Raw genomic sequence first — 8,132 nt, 5'->3', positions numbered from 1 at the left:
TCCCTCACCCCCCCAGTACCCCACCCCCCTGCCTGAAGCCCCCTCCTACACCCTGAACCCCTCATTTCTGGCCCCACCCTGGAGTCTGTACTCCCAGCTCAAAGTGCTACTCACTCCCATACCCCAACCCCCTGCTTCAGCCCAGAGCACCCTCCCACACTCCAAACCCCTCGGCCCCAGCCCAGAGCCATCTCCTGCATCCCAAACCCCTCCTCCTCAGCCCCACCCCAGAGCCAGCACCTGCAGTCAAAGCCCTCACTCCCTCCCACACCCCAGCCCCCTGCCGCAGCCCAGAGCCCCCTCCCACACCATGAACCCCTAATTTCTGGCCATACCCCAGAGCCCACACCCCCAGTTGGAGCCCTCACCCCCCTCCTGCACCTCACTCCCCTGCCCCAGCCCGGTGAAAATAAGCGAGTGAGGGAGGATGGGTGAGAATGAGTGACAGAGGGAAGGGGATGGAGTGAGTGGGTGTGGGGCCTCAGAGATGTTGCAGGTTAGGGTGGGGCCTCTGGGAAGGGGCAGGACTGGGGGCGGGGGTGGGGAAAGGGTGTTAAATTTTGTGTTATTAGAAAGTTGGCAACCCTATCCAGGCCTACCATGGAGAGTGTGAGCATTCCTTCTAGCCCAGGAATCTTCTCTGTCAAAACACACATGCTGCCATCACCTTCATACTTACAGGAAGGTTTGCCTCACTGGAGGTGGCCCAGAAGTTAATTCCTCACTCTATGTGTTTGTATTTAGTGCAGTCCAGCATATGTCATGTAAAGTACAAACTGCTGACTGCCTGGCATTCAGCTCCAAGGGAACCTACTCAGAGTGCATTAATCCCACTTCTGCTCTAGTGCTGTCAAGAAAGGAAAACCTCTTAGAAGCATAAGTTGCCCACCTAAACTGAAGCATATCCTTGGACATTTTGGTGAGACCTTGCAAAATCTTGTTAAGTGTTTTCACCTCTCAGTCCCTTCAATGCACTGGGCCAAACTATGCACTCGTTTATATCTGTGAAGCCCCAATAAACAGAATGGAGCAATAGGGGTGTTATTGAGAGTCGGATTTTCTCCCTGATATGTAAAGAATGGCTGGAGTACCTTCCTCCACACCCATCTCCTCTATATTAATATTAATCTCTTATCTAGCACTTTTAATTGCTAGATCTCAAAGTGCTTTCCAACAGGAAGTCAGTATCATTATTCCCATTTTACAGATGGTGAAACTGAGATGCAAAGATGAAGTGACTTGCCTAAGGTCAGTCAGCAAACTAGTGACAGAGGCAAAGCAGAATCCATGTCTCCTGTCTGGTACTCCAGAAGGCCATACTGACACACATATGGAGCAAAGAAAAGTCCTGTGACTCCTGTTCCCCTTCTTCACATGTTATTTGGGTTAGAAAGGAGATGAGACTCTTCTACAAAAGGCTGGAATGTGCTGAAGTGAAGACTTGCCGTTGTGCACCTGCATTAAATGTGAGATTAGGAGTCCTCCATCCCACTAAGGCTGCTTACATAAAGTTGCATGTGCTGTAGTGTCTGCAACAAAGCCAATGCATTGCAGTAGACATTTCACTCTCTTTGCGACAGCAGCTGCTAATGCAGCACATCTTGTAGTGTATCTAACAGGTAACTGTTATGCCTTTGTTTTCAGTGTTCTGCACCTTTAAATCTCTAAGGATTTTTCTTTCTGCAGAGAAGTGCAGTTGGTTTGTGTTCACTTCAGAGCCAACAGTTATAGTGGAGACACATACACATTGCTGTGTTATGGAGACTTTACTTGTGTTCTTTCTTGATTCTCTTAATCCAAAAAAGGTCATTCTGAAGGAACGTATTGGAGTGTCCTGTGTGCATGTTACAAAACATAACTAATTTAAGCACTCTTAGCAGTACACTGAGTAGAGATAGATAAAATATCATTTTTGCCTTTTGTTTTAATTTAAGAATTTGTCCCATTTTTGTGAAACATTTACACTAAAATGGCTACAGGGAAAATTGTGCAAAGAAGCAAACTGGTGCAATTCTATCTACTTTTTGCTGCCAAATTGCCATTTCTATGAAAATGGAGTAAATAACATTGTAGAATACTGTCCTCAGTTTTTCATAGCCCCAATTGTGGTTCTTTTTCTGCATTGATATGATTTTACTAGTGACAGCTCAGCCTAGAAGTTACATGCTGCGGCTGTTACTTTGTTTGAGAACAGGGGCCCTGTCTGTTACATTGCCATTGAGGGTGGGAATGGTGGGGGATGTGTATAAATAAACATCCTCTTTGAAAGCCTAGGTTGCTGAATCTTTGACTGAGCATTGCCCTACCCATACTCCCCTTGGTGCTGCCATGGCAGAGCTGGAAAGAGTAGCTATGAAGAAACAGACCTCATGATTGCAAGTGACATTTGGGTGAGTAAGCAGAGTCTGAATGAGCTCTCCCCTGACATCTAGTGGTGAGCTGTGAAAAAAGACTTCAGTAGCTGATCTCATTTGCATGGACACACCCACCCTGCGTAGGTGCTCAACATGACGGATTGCTTGCCCAAATGATCACTTGTGGATGGTATTGGATCCCGAGTCTCCTTCTTATTGGGGCAGGAGTAATAAAGGGTTAACCTTCTTGTGTGTGTGCCGGAGGGACCCACGCTCAATGAAACCGCAATCGCTAAGTATTGCCTCTTAGAGGCGCCCAGGGAGTGGTGTGTAATTGTCTCAGGTCTGGGTGGGGGCTTGAGCCAGTTTTGTGCTGCATTGTTGAAAAGGAACCCCTAGATACTGAAAATGGTCCTTGTGGGTGCTGGCTCCAACTAGGGTGACCAGATGACAAAGGTGAAATATCGGGATGTGTGTGTGTGTGTGGGGAAAAAAAAAAAAAAAAAAGCCGGAGGCACCCCCACACACACACCAGCTCGCCTCATCTCCACCTCCCCCCATAGGGGAAGGTGCCCAGCTGGTGCAATTCCACCCACTCAGACAGCAGCATTTCAGGCAGGCGGCAGCTCTGCCCTGCAGCACAGAGCACCCCGGGATTAGGAAGTGAGCGGCTAGGGCGTGCTCAGCCTGCGGCCGCTGTGACCCCACCAAGTTGCCCTGCACATGGGGCGAGTCTGTCCCCACGTACAAGAACAGCCTGTAGCGCCGACCTGCCCGCGGCCCGTCCCTGTGCTGCAGCCCTGGGGGGTTTGGGGCGGGGCAGGGCACGGCCCACGCAACAGCTAGGCAAAGGGGCCAGAAGACACGGGAGCCCTCGAGGAACGGGGGCCGCCAGCCACCCCAGGAGAGGGGACCGGTGGGTGGCAGCTCTGCCTCTCAGGCGTGGGGTCTCGGCGCAGCACTGGCGGCCTAGCCGGGTGCCCTGCAGCCTCTCCCACCTTCACCTGGCTCAGGACGCTGGACAAACAAGCAATTTTGTCCTCCCGCAAATCCCCGCCCTGGCCCTACCTTCTTCATGGCCATACCATGCATGCTGGTGTCACCCCCTCCCTCCAGCACTTGCGCCACCATACAGCTGATCAGCACAAGCCTGGGAGGGAGGGGGAATGCAGCGTGCTTGGGGAAGAGGCGGGGCCAGGGTGAGGATTTGGGGAGGGATCCAGTGGGGCAGTGAGGGGGTGGGGCTGGAGGCGGGGATTTGGGGGAGGGATCCAATGGCGGAAGGAGGGGGCGGAGTTGGGGGGGGCATGAGCCCCTCTGGGCTCCACCTGTGCACCGGAGCAGAGGGCAAAATTGCTTGTTTGTTCCGCGTCCCAACCAAACATCGGGCGGGATGTGGGACAAACAAGCAAATATTGGGACAGTCCCGATAAAATCGGGACGTCTGGTCACCCTAGCTCCACCTGGCAGAAGGGTTACATTTTTGGGGGCTTGTCTGGGGTACCTGGGTCAGTACCCCTTGAGTGATCCATTAAATTGGGGAAACCATTTTGCTATATTTTGGGGAAAATTTCAGTTTGTACAATGGCTGTACACATATTAGAAGATTGGTGCAAGGGGATGAATATTAACCCTAAGAACTGTCTTCTGGTGACAGGGATACCAGAGGCGCTCGATGAGGGCTCAATAGAATCTATTTTAAGGGCAGCCACTGAGTGCCCGAGTAAGTGCAAAATGTGTTGTTCTAGGAGCAGCAACAATCTGTATGCTATGTATAACCTGCATGCTCAAAAGATCTGTTACACTCTCCCTCCCCCACATTTTTGTTTCCTCTCCCTCTTTGAATACTTGTGAAGTGGCTTTCCCCCTCCCCCTCCCTCCATGCTTGTGGAATGAATGGGCTGCTTGAACAGCAGGAAGATCATAAGAGCTCCCAGGTAGACAAAGTGTCTGGAACTCTAATTAGGCAGCGATCACATACCCAATGCAAGGACACTGCATGGACACTGCCTGAGGTGGAGTGTGACCAACCAGATGTGGCCAAGTTATCTCTAGTTGCAGGCCATGAGGAGCAAGTCCTTAAAAGGGGAAGAGGACATGTGCTCAGGAGTGCACTCACAAGATTGTACCTCCCATAAAGGCCCTTCGTCCGGATCACCTGGGCTGTGGTTTGCCGCGTTGCATTCCATTGTGCCTCGGAATGACTTACCTTCATTGCACCGTCCATCGCTGCGCTGTGGGACACTTATCTTGAAGGATCCTGACATCTCCAGTGCCGTGCCGGTCCTGGGAGTGTGAGTATGCGAGTGTGAGTGTGACATCCCTCCCCCTTTCTTTAGAGCTTAGCTATCAGTATAATAAACATGCTACTTTCTGCCAAACTCTGGTGGGTCATTAGTCCTCCCTAAGCATACTAGCTGGCCCAATTTCAGGTAACATTACTGGTGGAGAATGCAGGCAGATTTGACCCAAGAGTAGTGGTTCCCTGGTGCCCCCTGGTGCTCTCTTGAGCGGGTCCAGCTCGAGCCTGCGTGAAAAAGTGGTAGGCTAGCAACCCACTGCAGGGAGAAAAAGGATGCTGCTACTAAGTATGCCAATGTGGGGCAAGGGGAAGGAAAAGGCGAAGCAGCCTGAGCGAGAAGACACGCCCCCTTGGGGAGTGGCGCCACCACCCCGGGTGTTGTTAGAATGGCTCCAAAAGAAAGGGGCAGACCCCTGGATGCCATGGGCGGTTCCCCCTGGGAGTACAATTCATGAATTGGAAAAGGAACGGGATATGTGGAAGGTGCGGGCTTTGACTGCTAGCGCCCAGGCGTCTTCCCTCTCTGTAGCTGCAACACAGGTGGCAGCAGCAGAGGAGGAGCAGGAGCAGGTGGAAGTAAAGAATGCTGCTCTGAGTCAGGCAGTTACCTGCCTAAAGGATCTGGTCCTGGAGGGGTCCGCCTGGGAGAACAGGGTCCGGGGGTCTTATTCAGCTCAGGTTGCCGCCGTTGGGGTGGAAGCCCAGGGGGGTGCAGGACCATATGATGATTGGGACAGGGATATCTGGTATGATCCGGATCCCCTGGATCCAGACCCCGGATGGCTGGACCCCAGACACTGTGTTGCAGCGGTCCGGAGGGTGGTCTGAAACTGTGGGCCTGCATCCGCAGGGGGCAGAGCAGCCCCAAGTACTGGACACACTGTGACAGAGACCGAGTTGACCCCCGCACATGCAATAGAGTTAGCAAAAACCTGGGTGTCATAGTGTCAAGGCTGCTTCCCCACTCTGAACTTTAGGGTACAGATGTGGGGGCCTGCATGAAAACTTCTAAGCTTAACTACCAGCTTAGATCTGGTCCGCTGCCACCACTCTCGATGCTAATTCCCTTCCCTGGGTAGCCTTGAGAGACTCTTCACCAATTCCCTGGTGAATACAGATCCAACCCCCTTGGATCTTAAAACAAGGAGAAATTAACCATCCCCCCTCCTCCCTTCCACCAACTCCTGGTGGATCAAGATCCAACCCCCTTGGATCTAAAAACAAGGAAAATCAATCAGGTTCTTAAAAAGAAGGCTTTTAATTAAAGAAAAAGGTAAAAATCATCTCTGTAAAATCAGGATGGAAAATAACTTTACAGGGTAATCAAACTTAAAGAGCCCAGAGGACCCCCCTCTAGCCTTAGGTTCCAAGTTACAGCAAACAGAAGTAAACACCCTAGTAAAAGGTACATTTACAAGTTGAGAAAACAAAGATAAACTAACACGCCTTGCCTGGCTGTTTACTTACAAGTTTGAAATATGAGATACTTGTTCAGAAAGATTTGGAGAACCTGGATTGATGTCTGGTCCCTCAGTCCCAAGAGCGAACAACCCCCAAAACAAAAAGCACAAACAATCCCCTTATTGGTCCTTTGGGTCAGGTATCAGCCAGGTTACCTGAGCTTCTTAACCCTTTACAGGTAAAAGGATTTTGGAGTGTCTGGCCAGGAGGGATTTTATAGTACTGTACACAGGAGAGCGGTTACCCTTCCCTTTATAGTTATGACACATAGATAATACCCCAGAGGGAAAATGGGTACACCATGGACAACTCAAACAAGCAGGGTCTGCCGTGGTGAGAGCACTGTGCTAATTTGTTTCTAAGCTTCTATCTTTCAGCCTCTGAACCGGAACATCAGGAGAGCTGGTACCAGCTGAAGAGTTACAGAAAAACCATGGTTATAGTGTTGTGACAAAGTCTGTGTTCAGTGTTGTATGTTCTGTGTTCCATGTTCTGTGTCTGTCTCTGGTGGGTGTTCTGTGCTAGCATTGGGTCCAGAGAGAAAGAGAGAGAGAGAGAGGATAATGTTTTCATTCCTCAGCTAACAGAGAGCCGAGAAGCTAGACAGGGTAAATGCCTTTTCCTCTTTCTACTTCCCCCATCTCCAACCAAATTATCAATTACATCCACCTCTGTCCAAAAGACTTTGGTCCTTGTAAAGGGGTTTGTTAGGGTCGCCCCTCTCTGGGGCGGCTGGGAGCCAGGCCGCCTCACTACTGAGGTCCGCTGAGGCAGGGAACTAGCCGGGTAAGGCAGGAAATGGTCAAGGGCTCAGGCCCTCAGGTAGGGGCTGAGCAAATAGTTCTATAACAAGCCCGGGCCCTGGGGCAGGGCAGGGCAGCAAACAAACAGGGACTCAGACCAGTGGCGTAGCCAGGTTCTAACATCAGGGGAAGCGAACACAAAAAAAGGCGCCACCCGCCGCCGTATCAAATTACTAGTTACATACTTTTAAATTTGTTATACATATTTTGTACTTAAAATAAAAACACAAGAATGATATTGTTTTATAAGTATGTGTGTTATTTTGCATTTAAAATATAAAAAGGTTTACAGGATTGTATATAAAATCAAAACAATACGTTATTTACTTATTTTATAGTTCAAAGACAAGATCAAAACAATATGATCATCTATGAAGCACTACAACAGCCTCTTTCGTCTAAGCTTCATTCTAGCAAAGTTATCTATTACTTTATTATAATTTACTTCAGTAGCCAATTGTCTTTCAATAGAGAGCAAAGCTAACCCAGACAATCCATCTTGTAGCAAGAAGAAAAAACGATTCCTGAACTTGTGTGGGGCAAAGGGAAGGAGAATGCTTCTAACCTTTTATCTAGTGAGTCTAGATAGTCTAGTGAGTTTGCCTGAAAGGGGATTGTGTAGGAATCCGCCTGATGGGCCAAAGGTGATCCTGGATGTAAGCAAGACCCAGAAAAAGTCTGTTGCTGCTCAGGAAAGTGTTCCTTTAGAGCAAGCCCTAGGTAAAGAGGGTAAGGGAAGAATTTCTGTGAGGGTGAATTGTTGCTTAGAGAAGCTCCTAAGGGAAGGAATCCTCATGGTGATCTGTACAAGCCGTTTGCTGCAACTGAAGGGTGTGAAAGTGATTTAATCAGGGAAGTTTTAGTTCCTAATAGCCAGAAATTTTCTGTTGTGAATGGATCCACTGACTTTCCTTTTGAAAGATCCAGTGTGGGTAGCTTTAAGAAGGTCTCAGATGGAGTAAAAGCTGTTAAAGTTGAGCAGCCCCATACCCAAGTGGCTGTGTGTGACCAGCCAGGTTGTTGGGAAGACAATGGTGTTGGAACAGGAATGTCTCCATGCTAATTCTTTAAGTGAGCAATCTGTGCTTCAGGGTCTGAGGACAGATTTGGTTACTGGGGTTTCAAAGCAGAACAGTTTTATGGCCGAATGCTTGAGGATGCAGAGGAGAGCAAGCAAACTCTCACCCTCAGACTCTTTGAATTTGTGTGGTA

Source organism: Trachemys scripta, chromosome 10, assembly GCF_013100865.1.
Source record: "Trachemys scripta elegans isolate TJP31775 chromosome 10, CAS_Tse_1.0, whole genome shotgun sequence".
Taxonomy (NCBI): Eukaryota; Metazoa; Chordata; order Testudines; family Emydidae; genus Trachemys; species Trachemys scripta.
This window is presented reverse-complemented; position numbering follows the sequence as displayed.